This window comes from Lactuca sativa, chromosome 2, assembly GCF_002870075.4.
Source record: "Lactuca sativa cultivar Salinas chromosome 2, Lsat_Salinas_v11, whole genome shotgun sequence".
NCBI lineage: Eukaryota > Viridiplantae > Streptophyta > Magnoliopsida > Asterales > Asteraceae > Lactuca > Lactuca sativa.
The window spans coordinates 145,451,946-145,468,938 of NC_056624.2; the positions used below are offsets into that span (position 1 = coordinate 145,451,946).

At 34.6% G+C, this 16,993-nt stretch overlaps 1 long non-coding RNA gene across 1 annotated transcript; it reads right to left on the bottom strand.

Moving 5' to 3' along the window:
* Window positions 1-13,149: 13,149 nt before the first annotated feature.
* On the bottom strand, window positions 13,150-15,696 carry LOC128132061 (uncharacterized). Its single transcript, XR_008229990.1, has 2 exons — window positions 15,607-15,696; window positions 13,150-13,381 (listed from the first exon to the last, which is right to left on the bottom strand). It is a non-coding gene; the product is annotated as an uncharacterized LOC128132061 (long non-coding RNA).
* Between the last annotated feature and the right edge of the window lie 1,297 nt (window positions 15,697-16,993).

Consider the following 16,993-nt stretch of genomic DNA (forward strand, 5'->3'; position numbering starts at 1 on the left):
AGGAGTACCAAAGGGATTGTCGGTTCGATAAGAGCCATTTTCTCAGGATTGTTGGTGATTAGAGTGCTCTCGAGGTTTTTATATTCAACGATTAGTTTTTGCTGAATGACCGGATGAAAGGTCAATGGAAGTGGTCCCTCGAGGATTGAACCCAGCAGGAGATGTATTCATCTGGTAGGAATGTTGTGAGCAGATTGCAGGATAGTTGGTTGTAGCGGACTTCAAGGACGAAGTCTAGTTTAAGTAAGGGAGAGTTTCAAAACCTAGAATAAAAGAGACCAAAATAGGAAAGGAAAAGCCTAAGGCAAGAATTCAACTCATCGAGTCCAGGTAGAACTCTACGAGTCGGAGCAGTTTCTGAGTTGTGGGATTAAGTGACCGACTCGGCGAGTCGGGGGACCAACTCGGCGAGTTGGTCTGGGTTTGGCAAACCCTAAATTCGGGACTTGGTTCCCTATTTAAGCATCTCATTCTTATTCCAGAGCTTCATTATCAGCCTCCATTATCCAGAGCATAATCCTCGAAACCCTAGTGCCTCCAATGAGTTTATAAGCCATTTTTGAGAGATCTTGGGTGTTCTTGAAGCTTAGCAGAAGAAAAAGGAGTTGGAAGACTCAAGAACAAGTTTGTAGATCCAGCAACACCATCTCATATCTATAATTTACTTGTAATCAAGTTCCTATCTTGCCTTATAGTTTATTAGATCTTTATGTGAACATTTTATGAGGGTTTTGGTCCATGGAGCTTAATCCATGGGACAAGGACATCAAAAGCATGGGCCCTTTAGAATCTGGAATCCCCAAGGGTGGTTGATATATAAAGGTGCAAGCTTTATGCCATTAGGAACCTCCATGCAAGCTTTAAGGAGTTGTTATGGTCCTTTAAAGCCCAAAGGACTATGCATGAGAGTAAAGTTCAAAACTTTACGTGGTTATTGGATGTCTAGAGCCTAGATCTTGGTTTCCCTGTTTTGGATTAGAGTAATAAGGGTTTTTAGACCATAGAGTTATGTATTAATGAGCTAGGGTTTATTCTAAACCCATTAAGAAGGATTGACTTTACCATGAGGTCATTTCCAGCAGATAGACGGAGCTTGGGGTTTGAATCTAGAGTGTAAGGGCTTAATCCATTAAGATAGCCCAACAAACTGAGGATCTCGGCGAGTCCAGGGAAGGACTCGACGTGTTGAAGTGGGTTTGTCCCGATTTGGTTCACGTTAGGACTCGGCGAGCATGAGGAATGACTCGACGAGTTCACTCGGTTTATCACGAGTCTGATTAGCCAGGAAACGCAACGAGTCAGTGGCTAAATCGACGAGTTGGTTTAGGATTTCAGTGCTTCGAGTTAGAGCTCGACAAGTTGATGGAGCAACTTGATGAGTCAAGTCAACTTGGAAGTGTTGACTTTTACCATTGACAGTTGACTTTGACATTGTCCAAGGTTGACCTGGTTGACTTTGAGGACATTTTGGGACAAAGTGTTATTTTGGTAATTGTAGCCCAGGGAGTCAAAGGATTAGCAGTTCAGGGAATTGCCAGTTAGTAGCCAGAGGAGCTTCAGTAGGACTTCAGCAGTGCAAGGTGAGTCTCCTCATTGTGTGAATTGGTCTAAGGCCAGAATGCCAACCCAAGTAGTTTATTAGTAGGAAAACAGGGGGTTGTCCCTATGGAATGTATGCAAGTAGGATATTCTGGACCAAGGTCTGATGCCAGGCGGGAGTCCGAGGAATGGTCGCATGTTAGATTATACTTGTTATGTGTGTGATACTTGTATGTGTCGGGTAGGGAGGTGAGTGTGGGCGAGGTCCCGTATATCACCACTAGAAGAGTACGGACGGGGTTCTGTATCTCATTAGTAATAGAGCAGGGGTGAGGCCCGAGATAGGAGAGAGGTGAGTATGGGCAGGGGCCCGTATCTCACTAATAGTAGGAGCTTGGATGGGGTTCCATGACTCACCAATAGCAGGATAGGGGCAGGCCCAAGATAGGCGAGGCCTAAGAACAGGAATACAATAGAGTACGTTTAGTTGATGTGTTATGTGTTATCTTATATGTTTGTATATGCTTAGCGGGAGGGGACCAGAGACAGGCGGGGCCAAAGAGACACATATTTGTATACTGAGTGGGGCTCGATGCAATGTGGGGCCTGATGCCGGATGGGGCCCGATGCCAGAGTAAGTCCGATGTCGGGCAAGTACCGATGTAACGGGTGGGAGCCAAGTATGTGGTTATGTGTATGGTATGTGGTAGGCTGGGGAACTCACTAAAATTCATACTTACAATTTTCAGTTTTGGTTTTAGGTACTTCCGGTAGCAGAGGGAAGAGCTCGGGTTGACTGCATCACACACACACCAAGAAGTTTTAGCCTGGTATGTTTACTCTAATATAAATAAAATATGTTTTGAATTTATACTTTAATTGATACAATGGCTTGTGCTTTGGTTGAAAGGGTTTTGATAATTGTGGTTTATTCATGAATTAAAATAAAATTTTTAGTCTGGATTTTTGGGATGTTACACTAGCATTGATAAAGCTCTGGTTTTCAATAGGGCCAAAAACCTTCACAGCTGTTATTTTCTTTGAACTCCAAGTATGGTAATCGGGCTTCATATGCTTGAGATAGAGCGAGAAAAGTGCCTGATCAACATCATAGTCCAAGAGAGGAGCATTTGTAATCTTGTCAAAGCTATGAAACTGAAAAGCCTCCGGTGTTATTAGAAGATGAAGTTGCGAATCCAGAGTATCTTCCAATTCAAAAGACACAACACGATGTAGCCAATAAACGTATGGGTTATCAATGGCTTCATTCAGTATTCGTTCCATGGACCATGAAGGGAAAAGAGTTATATGAGTTTTCTAAGTTTCTTGAGCTTCACGAGATGCCTTCTCTCGTGCTTCAGCTTCCCTGGCAACTCGCAGATTCTCATCAATCTCTGCATCACGAGATTTTTGTTTTAGCTTTCGCCTTCATCCTCATCATCATCATCATCACGAGATTTTTGTTTTAGCCCGCTATTCTGGGCCTTGCCCTCTAAATTGGGCCTCGCCCACTACAACGACCCCGCCGCTCCAGGCCCCACTTGGCTTCGAGCCCCGCTCGGACACAGATCTGTTTCACTTAGGCCTCGCCTGTCATTGGGCCTCGCCCTCTAACATAAAATAGCACATACACATATCACAACACAGAAGCTAAACTTATACTGATGGATCCTGTCCTAAGGCCTCACCTATCCTGACTCTCCCTTGATGAGTCATGGAACCCCGTCCACACTCCTACTGATAGTGAGATACGAGCCCAGCCCACGCTCACTCTTCCCTATCTTGGGCCTCGCCCCTATTCTGCTGCTAATGAGATGTGGAACACCATCCACACTCTGCTATTGGTGAGATACGAGACCTCGCCCACACTCACCTCCTTACCAGGCACATACATATATCACACAGACAGCAAGTATAAACTATCATATAAACCATTTCTTGGGCACCCTCCCACTATTATTGGACCTCGTCCTGGATATCATACTAGCATATGGTGGCTAGGGCTAACCCCCGGGTCTTCTACTTATAACTACATGGGCCGTCATTGTGGCCTTAGACCCATTCACATAAAGGGAAACTCACCTGCACTTGCTGAACTTGCTGATAACCCCTCTAGCTGTTGCCCGGCAACTCTCTGAACTCCTGCTCCACTAGCTCCTCGAGCTACTGATATCAATGCAACACTTAGTCTAACTTTCCTCCGAAAGTCAACTAAGTCAACTCTGGTCAAAGTCAACCTTCCAGGTCAACGCTACTCGCCGAGTCTGCCTACTGACTCGCCGAGTTCATATGCTTAGAGTCCTTCCATTCGTGACTCGACTCGCCGAGTCAGTCCATGACTCGCCGAGTCCACCGATTTCCGAGTCCTGACCTGTCCAACTCACCGAGTCCCCACTCAACTCACTAATCCGAGTCTTAACTCGAAGGCTTTGGGTTTTCGTGGCTTGACTCACCGAGTCCAAGGCAATCATCAACAGATTGGCCGAGTTGTTCTTCCAACTCGCCGAGTTCCTGCCCAACTTCATCCAACTCGCCGAGTCCACCCATGTGACTCGCCGAGTCACTCTAGTTCTTAATCCATTCAGTGGCTTTTCGAGCCATGCAGGGGCTCCAAATCATAGATCCAAACTTCCAAATCCTATACCTCACGTAAAGGTGCAAACTTTACGTGTAGCTAAGGAGATCTAGGCCCAAAACACTCCAAACTCGGGTTTAAGACAAAGAGGCTTAACAACCAACCCAAAGACTGATGCTTTATGATTTTCTAGGCCAGAATACACTTAGATCTGAAGCGATCCATCTTGAGGACATCCAAGTCCCGAAATGCATCATACTAGGTCCAAAATCTCATAAAGAGGGATATGAAGAGATCTAACAAATAACAAGACAAGGAAGGAACTTGATTACCAAAATGAGTAGCAAAAGAGATGAATCATCTGGATCCACAACCTTCCTCTTGAACACTCAACTCCTTCTTCTCCTTCTAGGCTGTAAGAGCACTTAAATCCTTCAATATTGGCTCACACACTCAAAGAGAGCACTAGGGTTTCGTGGGTTACTTCTAGACAATGGGGGCTACAAATGAGGATGATAAAAGGAGAATGATATGTTTAAATAGTGCACAAAGTCCCAGATTTAGGGTTTCCCTCTTCATACCGGACTCGTTGAGTTCCTCCTTGGACTCGACGAGTTGGCCCTTAACTTAGGGTTTTCCTTTCCTTTCTTGGTCTTTCTGATTAAGAGTGTTACAACTTCCCCTTGCGTTTGTTCCAGAACTTCTTCTTCCCACTGCTCTCCTTTAGTGGATCGGGAGCAGATGTTACAACATCGAGACCAACCCCGTGATTTATCAAGGTTTGTGCCAAACACTTGGCGCTATCAAAAGTGGTAGGCTTAGCAGCCAACACATTTCCTTGAGTTAAGGGTGTCAATCCCCAAATGTACCTTTCTATCTTCTTGCTTTCTGGGGTGACCATTCCCAGACATAGAAGAGCCAGATCGCAGAATCTGGTTGTGTTGGTGGCGATATCGGAACCCTTCATCTTTAGGTTCCAGAGCTCGTGCTCTAACTTCTGCATTTCACCCCTTGGGCAGTATTCAGTAAGCATAAGCTCCTTCAAGCTCTCTCAACCCATAACATTTGCTACTGGCAGGGTTAGGGTTTTGACTCGACCATTCCACTAGGTCAGTGCTCTGTCGGTGAAGGTGCAGGTGGCGAACTTCACCTTGTTTGCTTCAGAGAATGCACAAATCTCGAAGACCGATTCGGTCTTCTCAATCCATCGAGTTAGGGCAACAACACCTCCATTGCCATCGAAGGATTTAGGCTTTGTGTTCATGAAGTCTTTTTAGGAACACTCCTTATGGTGTCCCTGACCACCTTCAAGATTAAGGGGATGGGTACCGCCTCCCCACCCGCTAGAGCCGCCAGGATTTATCTGCGACATCGCGGTAGCCACAACAGCCATGACTACTACCTGGAACATGGCAGGATTGAATTGAGTAGGTGGTGGCGTCGGATCTATTAGGGGATTGTTGTTCTCTTTGTTGGGTCTTTTCTTCGGAGGCATCTTGTTCTAAAAATAATCAGGAAGAGGAGGATGGCAAGTCCCCTGGATTTTGAATCAAGAGATATGAAACAAGATATATCTCAGCCTGATAGATATGGTGTTCTACTAAGAGATAAACAAGGAAAAGTTAATAATGAAAGTAAACTATCGTTAGGAAGGAATAAGTAGACACACTTGAAATGAATCTCAACACTGTATTCAGCTATAGCTAAAATACTACTATAGTATTTTAAGTTGTATGTTTTGTGATGGGTTTTAGCCATAAGAACATCCTATGTGCTCATGCAAACCCTAATGCTTGGATCTAGGTTTCTCTATTGTACATGCAATTCATCCAAGACTTTAAACTCTAGTTTTAGCATACAATTAATCATATTAACATGTGAAAGGGTTTTAGATCTTACCTTGATTGTTATGTAGCAATGACAATCTCAAATCCTCCTTGTAATGACTTTAGAAAGCTTAGAGTCACAAGTGTCACTCCTCTAATGGTTCACAAACACCAAGAGCAAGAGGATGAAGATTAAGGAGAGAGGAGGTTGCGCAAGAACGTCCAAAACTCTAGAGGAACTCTTAGCCACGTTTTTGGGGCTTAAGGGTACTATATATACATGTAGGCTATTAGGGTTTTCAACTAGGAAGCCCTAATCTGACTGCTCAAGCCCTAAGCAGCACATGGACCCTTTTAGAATATCCCTTGGACGATTTCTAATGGGTTTCCCCATAGAATTCGTCCAACCTATTATTCCAAGGTGATCCATAGCCCAAATGCAATTATCTTATAATTACAATTCCAGTCCCTTAAGTTTAATTAATCTCTTTTAGCCACAAAATTAATTATCAATTAATTCTTGACTAATATTAATCAAACAATATGATTTCTCCTTTAATATATTATTCTCATAAGATATTAATAAATCATAATTAATCCTTTCTCTCCATAATTCATCCTATCAAGTTGCTTTGGTGAAGGAAACCCAAAAGGCCCATGCACCATCGGGTCAAGTACATACCAAAATAGTTATGGACTTAGACACTAATCCAATAGTCTCCCACTTGGATAAGTCTAATAACTATTATGCGTATGACTTCAGATCCTGATCTGCAATCGTAGCTTTCAAAAGCCGCTGTCAACTCTGATCTTATCAGATACACGTCCTTTAGATAAGGGATCATATATTCCTCCGTTCTAGATATCGTATAGACTGAGACATGGATTTAAATCATTCTCTTTGTTTATGTGTTGTTTCCCGATTTCCGATTTATGACGACTGACAACAGACTACAATTGAACGCATCAAATTAGTCATGGCTTGGCCAAGCGCTTAGGCACTAAATCATCGAGGGGCCCAAAGATATCGCTTTTATCCCACTTTGGAAAAAGGAATAGATAAACTTCGACTCAATGCTTGCTTTAACTCACTCATCAAATCACACACAACAATAAGTTTTATAACACCAAGTTGTTGGTGCGTTTACTTATCATCAATGTGTAACCGACTAACAAGATACAACTCACACATCTCGGTTTTAAGAATATACAATATTATCGACTCACAATCACTAGTGATAAAATCAATGAAATGATCCAAGTGAGTGTGGGTTTAATCCAATGCTCAAACTCATATTCATAAGCACTCATATTCATGTTGCAACACCATAGTCACTCCTAAGCACATGTTGGTCATGTCTCGAATAAATATAGTTGATCAGGCTATATTGACTCTATACATGATTACATAGCTGCCCAGGTTTAACCACAGTGTCCAATATCCAAATACTTTTTTTTGTTCTACTTATGATATTATGTCTGGTACGTATGTATACTTGTATACTTCTTATAAAATACTTATATTTTAAAAGTATACTTTTAGTTCAGAGCGCTTCAGCCCCTTAATATTTATAGTTGTATACCATGTAAGGTTTGGTATACTTAGTTCACTATAAACAATAGCTCTGATACCAATCTGTCACACCCCTAAACCGAAAACGGCGGAAACATATGGGGGTGGAGGACGTCATCCGTAGTATCATAACCAGTGCATCATAGTAATCAAAGTAAACACAACCATTACATTGAATAAGTAAAACATTTACATTTGTTTGTTTCATATTTATATACATCAAAAGTATAACAAAAGTAAAAGACGTGGCTCGATACACTCTGTCTTCTCAACACTCCTGGAGGTACTTGTCTACTGATTTCCTGAGAATACAAGCAGTTTTGAAAGAGTATTAGCATAAAGCTGGTGAGTTCATAAGCATGCTTTTGAGAAGAAATCCGATTAATAACTCAATAAATGTGATTGTATGCTCCCAAGAGAATCCATTATTTTCTAACATGTGTATTTCATTACTGAATCTCATTGAATGTGTTGTGCATTGTTTGATTGAATAAGAAACCTCTTTTTATAAGGAAACCCCTGATTCACACCATAATGTATAGTAAGATCGGAAAGCTCTGAAAATTGTAATATGTGTAGTAGTTCTATTACTTTATAATAAAACTAAATGAAGTTGTTACCATTCAAACATTAATCGTATATTCTTAGTACCAAATTTATGAGTTGGTATAACCATACTTGACCATTGAATCGCCTGAATGACATTCTTCAGGTGTCGGAATCGAAATGGCTTTGTCACCCAGGCCTACCGGCCTAAATGCAGCTAACAGTTATGGTGCAGGGTTGTCAATCCCGTATAGATCTATACACAAACTCACGTTCTCCCGCGAGGAGACTTCGGTTATCATCTCAGGACTTTTGTTAGTACTTTAGTAAGTACACGAAGAATGCTCACTCACAAAATGATATACTAATGATTACATGTAGAATAAAATGAATTCATGAATATAACTAATTGAATATATGTCTTATAAACCGTACTCTATATGGCTTATACGTTTGATTACATTAAATCTATGTTTATGCATTGATAAGTTAGTTGTTCCATAAACTACACATATTATAGTTTATATGTTTGACAATGTATTTGTGTTAAACATTGAAATCCTCTATGATTTGTGTTGAAAACCTCCCTTATGCTCAGCAATATACAAAAGGGATGAAATTTCTGAATATTTGATAAAAGCATGAAAACTTTGTGGTTGCGTCAATTGAATCAGTTCTAACTGTTTTGAAATCAGTTTTTTATAATTTCACAAAATAAATGACGTTTGGCTTGTATTCCCCCCCCCCCCTAAAAACATATAAAAACCATAAAAGCGTAGGGGTACGAACTCACTGATTGATGTGTGGTTCGAATGTAAGATCGAAATGGATGATGAGTGTCAAGTGAAGTCTCAAACACAAACAGATCCTATTTAGCATATAATAGCACATATATGTATCATATTAGGGTAAATCACAACTGATTATGAAAGCAAACCAACCTAGGGACTAGGAAACACTTGAAACTAAGTGTTAAAATCATAAGTGATTGAATGAGGGTGGTTTACGGCCCCACCATGGAGTGTACGACAAGTATGTGTACGGCCAAAAGGGTATATGAATCAAGAGTGTACGATTTTTGGCCCAACATGTACGGCCGTACAGTCATGAAGAAGTGTGCATTTGAAGTATTTTAAGGTCCTTTCTAGCATCATGGAAGTGTTCTAGGTCCCATGCTTAGCTTTAAGAAGAGTTTAAGGCCAACTCTGACCAATAACAAGGGTTTACGCCCCCCTTGAGCTGTGTACAGCCGTACACATGGGTTTATGGCGGTACAACCTTCATGTTTTTGCTAAGATGGTCGATTTTTGGGTGAAAAACAAGTGTTTCTAGTAGGTGACAAGCATAGGAAGTAGTTACTCACGATTTGGAAGCTTGAAGAGGGTTTACAGCCACCAAGAACTAGTGTGTGTTCTTGGTGTTCTTGGAGAAAGATGAATATCTAGCCAAAGATGAAGTTAATGATATGAAAACATGGATTCACCACTAGATAAAGCAATGTAGCAACAATTCAAGGTGGGAAACACTTACATCTTTGAAGATCTTCGTGAGAAATGTAATGATAGTTGAGAGAGAATTCCGAAATCTAGGCTTGGACGTGTAAAAAGTGTGGGAAAAATGGCTAAGTACCCCTTATTTAGGGAGAGTGTATGGCCATGAGGGTGTGTACGGCCGTACACCCATGTGTACAGTCGTACACTCCTCTTGAAGTAGTCTTGGCCCGAATGCTATGATATGACTTAGAATAACTCATCCATGAACCCAAATATTGATTTTACTAAGCTTAGAACGCTCAAACAGACCCTAAACAAGGCTAAAAGATAGCAGAAACGAGTCTGACTCTGATTGAATTGAATGGCTTGTACAAAAGAGAAATTTTGGATTCTCACACTTTGAAACCTTGATCCTTTAAGAGCCTAGCACCCTAAGTGTGATGCCTCAAATGCTTCATACAACACCACCAACAATGGAGGAAATAGAGAGGAAGTTACTTGCACTCACAAAATCGGCTAGCACTCTTTGTGTATCACTTAGGTGTCGATTTGGTAGTCATGAGGTTTCTTATATAGTATGACACAACTAGGGTTACTCCATGCAAACCCTAATTTGCATGACTTTCCACATTCCTCAGGCTCCATGGGTTTTAACCTCCATGGAGTATCCATGGGTCACCACATGGGTTTGGCCCAACATAAAGAACTACGGATCATAAGCCCACTTTATAAGAATGAATGGTTTACACAATCAATCCTTATATATTTAATTAGTCTCTTTTGATTACAAAATTAATTTCAAATTAATTCTTGATCAATACTAATTAAATAATATGATTTTATATTAATATATTAGAACTTATAACATATTAACAAATCAAAAATAACTTCTTCTCAATCGTCCATCATTCAGATTGTTCCGGTGACATGCAACCTAAATGGATGATGTTATTATCGGGTCAAGTACATACCAAATATAGTTATGGAATTAGACACCTTGTCCAACATAATCCCCATAAATACACTTACTATTGGGTAAGGCTTCTAAAGTTTTCTTCAATATTTAACCACTAAGGTAAGCCAACCATATTAAAAAAAATTATTTAATTAAATATTACATAAAAAGTTTATTTATTTATTTTTATATACAAACTAAAAAATTAACAGTTTTATGTAATTGTGATGGTCGTATAGTCTCGTATGTAGTTAACAATATAATAATTTATTTAACAATATAATATTACATAACAATTCACATTTGAATAATATATTTCAACGCGTGAGTTAGTAACAATAGTGATTATATATATATAAAAGTTCAAATGAGAGCCCCTAAAAGTTAAAAACCCTAAGAATATCTAAACTTAAACTACAAAATAAGATATGAGTTATTTTTCTTGCATCCAAACACTCCAACTCAGCTCAAACACAAACCCACCATCTGTCATCATCAACTACCACCATTGCCGCCACCTACCGTCACCACCACATGTCGACGCCGGTTCTGGCCATCATCCCCATCATATTCCAACATCATCTTTTTCTTCTCATTTTTTTTGGTGAAACACCACCAGATCTATATGCTCCGTCTTTTTTTCTCTCGATCTCCATGAAAGACCACCAAATCTGGTCCACCATCACCTCTACCACCCATAGATGTATGTCTTCAACCTCCAAAATCCTTTGTTTTCATCAGATCTGAAGCGGTTCGGTGTAGATCTATGATCTCCGACGTTAAATCTATGATTTCCGACAGTAGATGTATGATTTTCGTATATGGATTTATGATTTGTGCCTTTAGATCTATGACTTCTGACGAGATTGACTAACTAGATTTGAGATCGATGTCAACGCCAACCACAACTAGTGCCTTGTCGCTCCTGTGTAGCACTGCCAACTCAACTACATCTTTTTCTCTCTGATCTTTAGTGAAACAACACTATATTTGCATTAGGTATGTTAAACAGGTTTTTTTTTTTCTGTTAAGTTGTGAGTTTAATGTTCTAATCTCTCATTTGTTGTTTACTTTTGTTAAACATAATTTTTTTTACTATTAAGTTGTTAATCCATGATTATTATGTTTTTTTATAATGTTTGCATCAAGTTTTATTCACTTTATGTTTTATTGTTGTTAAGTTGTGAACTTAATTTAAAATATGTGTTATTATGTTAGTGTTTTCTCAAATAATATGAATTTTAATGTTTTTAAGCTTTGAACTGTGATGTTTTCATGTTTCAACTATTGTTTAGTTCTATTTAAGTTAGTTACTATGAATGTATAAATTAATATGTTTTTATGTTATAAATACAATGAATGAGAGTCCTAAACTGATTATTAAATTTTGAATGAGATTTTTGAAAAGCTCTATTAAATTGCAAATTTATGTGTTGCGCGCAATGTATCTGATTAATTTTGTATACTCAACTTTGAATTGTGTATTACGTTGTAAATTTTATTCACGACTTAATATATTAAATTCACAATTTAATACATATAAATGTCTTCATATATTTACATCTAAATATAAGTCTTAATTTGAAAATATTACTATAAATATAATTTTTTGGTCTTAAATTGTGAATTTAATATATTAAGTTGTGAATTGTCTTTATTAAAAGTTGTAAATTGGTATTATTATGTTGAATTTATATTTTTTGTATTAAATTGTAAATAAGAGTTTTAAATTGATATTATTGTTGTGAATTTATATTTTTTGTATTAAACTTAAAATTATTGTAATAAACTATGGATTTTACATATTAAACTATGATTTTTATATTTTAAACTTTAAATTACTTGCATTAAGTTGTGAATATTTATTTAAATTATCAACTTGACTATATTAAACAGTTAGTTTTTTATATTAAACTGTGATTTTGCGTTTAAAAATGTAAATTGACTGCATTAAACTATGTATTTTTGTTTAAACTGTGAATTGACTGCATTTTGCTTTGAATTTTTTATTATATATGTTAAAATATGAATGATTTATGTATAATTTTTTTGTTAATTTTCTTATGAATATATTTACTTTTTTGTTGTATAAATTTGTAAGAATCCACTAGTTTTTATAATTGTTTTGCATTAAATTCAAAACGAAATAATTAATAGGTTTTATTAGACTGTGAATGTAGTATTTAAGTTGTTAATTCATGACTTTATTTACAGATCTGATTTAGATGAAATGACGGGTACTATGTTGATACAGGTGGTTGGTGGCGACATGTGTTGGTATAGTTTGAGTTTTTTTATTTCTTTGAATTAGTGAATTATTGTAAAACAATTTGTATTAAGTTGTGAATTTTTTTGCATTAAACTGTAAAAGAACTGTGTAAAATTGTATTTTATATAAGTTTTGTGTTAAAATATGAGAGCATATATGGATAAAAAGATTAGATTGCAAAAAATATAAGTTTGCTCTTTTCATACCAAAAGCACAAAAAATTAGAACTTTTAACATGTTTAATAACAGTATCGGAAAAATATTTACTAATTAATTGAGATTCTTAGGGTTCTTAATCTTTTATGGTTCTCATTTGAAACACACACACACAGATATATATACATATATATATATATATATATCAAAAGTCCGATAATAAATTATATAGTACTTGCTTTATTTATTATTCATATTATTTTACTATTACGTCATTTCTTAATAGAGTAATGTGAGCTATTATTAAGCTTTGCACTGATTTTCACATCCATTAGCATTCTTGTAACACCAGTGTGTAGTTGGGCAACAGGCAACTGCATTTCCATCAGATCCAATAGTGAGAAAACACTTTTGATTTTGTGGTGACACTTTAATCTCACTTGTGTAACCTATGTAGAAAAAATGATGTCATTACTAACATGATATCGTATTATGATAATAATTTCTAAATGTTGTTACGATCATCATCTGATACCACTGTTGACGTTGTAACAAATCAATAAACAATTAACACATTCGAAAGCACACCAGAAAAACAACATTTCAATTTTTTTTAAACCCCAAGAACATATCCAATTAGACTAATAGAATCAACAAAATCAAAATCATGAGTGTTCTTATAAATATACTTTTGAAACATGTGTTCATTTGTAAATCAGATAACAATGAAATTAACCAATTACATGAATTAATTTTGGATATGATTTTTATTAATATTTCTATTTTTTATTCATAATATGGAGAATTAGGCTCCTCCTGTGTGATTTCATATGGGAATCAACTGAGATTACATATATATGTGATTAAAGTGAATCTCATGAGGATGTGGTGTAGTGGGGACAGACAACGTTGGAGTGCTAGTTTGTGGCAAAAGGAAATATACGACCCAAATTTTTTCTCGCGTTCTCGATTACAAAATTATTTTCATTTGATCTTTCCATATATATATATATATATATATATATATATATATATATATATATATATATATATATATATATATATATATATATATATATATATATATATATATATATAGGATCATGTAGAAATTTAGAATTTGGTAGGAAAATATTTTCTGTAAGATTGAAAAAATAAAACATTAAGAGTAAATTTTATTTTTGTCCAAATATTATAAAGGATATGATGTTTTCGTAATTATATGCAAAATTTTGTTACTTTTCTGACATAGGTTAATCGTTTTAAGGGTAAAAATAAGAAATAAAAAAAATAAAAAAAAAACAAAGAAAAATAAATAAAGTCACAAAAAATACTTGTTCAACATCCCTCCCCCCCCTTGATTTCTCTGTGCCACATGTCGTACGGTAGACTTTTACTTTATTTTTTTCCATCCTTTTTAATTTTTTGGGAGTAACTTTGTTTTTCATATGATTTTTTTTTTTTGAAAAGACCAAAGTTCTAAAAATTTATATCTATACAAAATGAACACAATCATGAAAATTGGAAAAAAAAAATTAGTTTTTTAATTTTTAATACTAACAAAAAAATTAAAAAAATTTAAACAAATTTAATGAATAATTCTACTCAAAATAGTAGTGACTTTGTACAAATAAAAATAAAAAATTAAGGTGTTTTAAAAACCAAAATTGATTTTAAAATATTAAAAGTTTTAGTAAAATGTTAAATAGAGTATGATCTAAAATGAGATAATTCAAAAAACTATGATTCATAAAAATTATGGTTTAACATATTTATGATACTTAATTTGTGATGATCTAAAATATTTTCATTCAAATATTTTATGATCCTTAATTATTATATCTTTATTATTGAAAATTAAATTATCAAAAAAATATAATAATATGAATATAGTAATAAAAAAACTTAACTTAATTAATATATTATAAACAAAAATATATTATTAAAAAATAATATGATCCAAAATAATTTTATTTAAAATGTTATGATCCAAAAATGATAAGTTCTAAAATTTTATGATCCAAAATGATCTTATTCAAATTTTCAAGATCCAAAAATAATATGTTACAAATTAGTTTGATGCATAATATCGCTATGATTCGAAACTTTTTATAATTGTTAAACATCAAAAACTCGAACCTTTATTTAATTTTTAAAAAAATGAAAAAAAAACAAACACAAGAAACATCAGAGGCATAGATAAAAAAAAAGTTCTATAAAACAGAAAAACCAAGTACATAAAAAAAAACCAAGTATATATATATATATATATATATATATATATATATATATATATATATATATATATATATATATATATATATATATATATATATATATATATATATATATATATATATATATATATATATATATATATACCTTTTGGCATAAGAGCGAAGAGCAAAAGAAAGACAAGAAACGTGATCATCGGATGGATTTTCATATCAATTATCTGATTATAGGATTCTAATATATAAAATGGAGATAAATAAATGGCAATATATAGACCTCAAGGTTTCACTCGAACATACTTGAAGTAAGAAATGCAAATAATATATATATATATATATATATATATATATATATATATATATATATATATATATATATATATATATATATATATATATATATATATATATATATATATATATATATATATATATATTACCTTTTGGCATAAGAGCGATGAGTAGAAGAAAGACAAGAAACTTGATCATCGGATGGATTTTCATATCAATTATCTGATTATAGGATTCTAATATATAAAATGTAGATAAATAAAATGCAATATATAGACCCAAAGGTTTGACACAAACATACTTGAAGTAAGAAATGCAATTTACATGAATGTAGACATGCGTTTTGTGCCTCTCTCTCTCTCTCTCCTTTTATATATATATATATATATATATATATATATATATATATATATATATATATATATATATATATATATATATATATATATATATATATATATATATATATATATGGATTTGGAGAATATATGGTAGTTATGTACCTAATTTTAGGTATAGAGCCATATAAAACTACATAGTTTTAACAAAATACCATTAAATCTCCCTAACATCTTTCTTGCATCATTTATTAGAGCTTATGCTAAGTTTTTTTTGTATATATTTTAATAGAGTTTTATAAGTTTAAATTTGCACCCCAAATCGTTTATAAGAAGATTTTACCAACTACATGTAGGTCTCCAAAAGGAATAGGAAAAAGCTAACAGTGAAAGAAAATTGTGTTTTTTAATGCAATTGAAGTCAATTTTACTGGTTCTATACCTAATGTTACATACATGACAACTATATATTCAATTTTCCTTATATATATATATATATATATATATATATATATATATATATATATATATATATATATATATATATATATATATATATATATGTTACACCCCCAAACCAGAATGGCGGAAACATTCGGGGGTGGATGACTTCACGTAGTACCATAACAATTGAATATGGTAAAGAAAGTAACACAACCATTATATACATAATAAAAACGAACATTGTTGCGTTATACATATTTCCAAAAGAATATTACAATATGATGATTTAAAATGTTTGATAATAAACACCTTAGCGTTCCTTCTTCAAAAGCTGGTAGTTACCTGTATTACTGATTCCTTGAGAAATACAAGTGGTTTTGAAAAAGTGTCAACAATAAAGTTGGTGAGTTCATAAGTGTTTTTGTATTGAAAAAGTATGTCTTTTTGGAAAAAAAATAGATACACGTAGTTTCCAGAAAATCCAATATTTTCCACATGTAGTTTGAAAAGTTCCCAAAGTTGGAGGGTGTTAGTATCTTTCGTACTTAAATGATAAAGATGAATTTTGTACTCAAAATAATGTAAATACCGAATGCATATATGAGTCTCGTAAATCAAGTTTGTTTTTATACTTTTGTGTGAGTCTTATAACCATACTATTGACACAGACTGCCTGTAACAACATTCTTCAGGTGTTGTAGTGTTATAACATTTGTCACCCCAGACTTGCCGGTCTAACTGTAGCTAACAGTTT